The sequence below is a fragment of the Solanum tuberosum genome, unplaced genomic scaffold (genome assembly GCF_000226075.1).
Source record: "Solanum tuberosum cultivar DM 1-3 516 R44 unplaced genomic scaffold, SolTub_3.0 scf00727, whole genome shotgun sequence".
Classification (NCBI taxonomy): domain Eukaryota; kingdom Viridiplantae; phylum Streptophyta; class Magnoliopsida; order Solanales; family Solanaceae; genus Solanum; species Solanum tuberosum.
In genome coordinates, this window is record NW_006239659.1 from 62,684 (window position 1) to 65,059 (window position 2,376).

Sequence of the window (2,376 nt, forward strand, 5' to 3'; positions counted from 1 at the left end):
GGGGACAAAACTGCCTAATGTGTTCTCGATAGGAAAAAAATATCGATGAATAATATTGTACCTTAGAGAACTTAATGATCTTTCTTGTTGTCTTTTATTTATTTAGAAGCATCAACTTCAAAGTTTTAATTCATACTTTGGATTCTATCAGGTAAACCAACAAAGTTGCCAAAAAGAAGTATTCTAGAACTTATTCTTGACATTCTGCAATGGTTGCAGTCATCCTCATATTAGATTAAGTTTGATATTTATCACATTACGTGTACAAAAAGAAATACATTTAACATCTTACTACTTTGTTGGTCTGTTTTTTGATGTTAGGAGGGATGAATACCCATTAAATATTTGCAGAACCAGTTGATCGCGCTGAGGTTCTATTGGTCTTATGATTGGCTTTGGTTTTTGAAGGCCAGGTATTCTTAATAAATTACATCTTCTGTTTCTATTATGGTGGAAGATTACTATGAAATCATTAAAGAACCTATGAATTTTGGTACAATGAGGCTAAGCTTCATGAGGGAATGTATGAAAACCTCCAAAAGTTCGAGATCTGCTTTTCCCCTAAATTGAGCCTTTAGGTTTATTTTCTTATCTAGAAAATCTTTTTCTTTTCCCTTAAAGTCAAAGTGGACTTGGATGAAATTCGAGGAAGCAATATCAAGTTGTGCCAGCCCTTCTCTTTCTATTATAGTTACGTTGATTGTAGCAACATTTGGACTTTCAATCACATACCATGTTTGTGAAGTGCATTATCTACTAACACAACAATCAATCATTAATTTAAAAAAATCTTCATACATATAATGTCTATTTAATTCTAAAAACATGTAGTCATGTTATCTATTCCTAGACTTGGTAGATGTTACAATCTTACTACTTGTTCTACGTAAGTTTTTTGTATGACTTAACATATTAGAAAGTATATACTCTACTTTTATCATTGATATTTTGTCCATAAATTTGCAGCTACATGTTCATCTATAGATGAAAGATTATGTATTTCTTATAACATTGCTTTAGAATTGAGTGCAACGTTTAAATTGGCAAGTTGAAATTTAGATCTATTAGATGGTCTAAACTATGTTTAATTTCAGTTCTCTAGTGGAATTTTTAGTAGTTATAAACATTATTTATTATGTCTTTGACAGGGTTTAGATGATTTGATGAATTTACAAGTCTCCGACCAAAAGCAAAGATGAGATTATCATTATGCCGAGACAATTTGACAACTTTTCAAATTTCGTATATTGAATGTAATGACTACTATTGGGTTGTAGAATGCTACATTGCTACTGATGGGATGTTAATCTGATTTTTGTAACTGCTTATATATATATGAAGGCATGCCATGATTGATCTATTGTCTTTATGCAATTGAAATTTTATATTATAAACAGTAATATTCTACAATATAAAACTTGTACTGACCAGATGCCTTGTCCTAATATGTCTTTTAGGACCAAAGAATGTGGACGCTATAAGTCTGTAAATACCATAGAAAGTGGTACAAAACAACAACTTAAGGACCAGATATATGGTCCCTAAAGATGTCTTAGCGACCAGACTAAACCTGGTCCCCAAAGACTTTTAGGGACCAGTAACAATAACGCGTCGCTATTGACTTTTAGCGAAGAGACCTGTAGGGACGGGAAGCGACCAAATTTTTTGGTCGCTATTGACTTTTAGGGACCAGATTTCTCTTCGCTGATAGCTAGTTTTCTTGTAGTGACGTGAGGAAATTGTCCGTACTATGTGGAAGGATTATATTAAAGACTAATACACTACAATTTATGTTCAATTTTTTTTTATCAAATTAAAGTTAGATGAAACAATTACTTAAGTGGAGAACAATAGCTTTGTAATAATTTATTATGTTGGAATTTTTTATAAAAATTTTTTTTATTTATTTGGTAAGATTGAATAACAATTGGGGCTATTTTAATAGTTTTACAACTTATGAGATTTTTATGTTTATGAGAAAATATACAACACAAAAATTCCATATCATATATCCAAACAAAACTTCAATTTCATCTCATGATTCCATATCATAATACTATATCATGATTTCATATCATGATACCATATCGCATGGCCAAACGGGCCCTTTATTTTTAATTTTTCTTCTGAGAAAAAAAAGATTACTTCAAAATATGACTGGCAACGGAACCGGGAGGTATTGGTACCGGTTCCGGTCCGTTCCGGTCCGTTACCGGTTCCGTCTCGGTTCCGGATAGTACCGGTTAGATCCGGAATTGTTCCGGTCCGGGAAGGGTAACGGGACGGAAACCGGGATTTACCGGTCCGTCCCGGTCCGGTTAGTCCCGGTTCCGTCCCGGTCCGGTCCGGTTCGTTCTTTTTTTTTTTTTTTCTTAA

General features: G+C 33.2%; 1 long non-coding RNA gene across 4 annotated transcripts in view; it reads left to right on the forward strand.

Annotated features, from left to right (window-relative positions):
• The window catches only part of LOC102592677 (uncharacterized), a 5,013-nt gene extending 3,653 nt beyond the window's left edge, over positions 1 to 1,360 (forward strand). For all 4 annotated transcript variants that reach the window (XR_001472468.1, XR_001472467.1, XR_001472466.1 and 1 more), the window contains 2 exons: positions 322 to 413; positions 1,149 to 1,360. This is a non-coding gene — a long non-coding RNA (uncharacterized lncRNA). The remainder of the gene's footprint in view (positions 1 to 321; positions 414 to 1,148) is intronic.
• Positions 1,361 to 2,376: the final 1,016 nt, after the last annotated feature.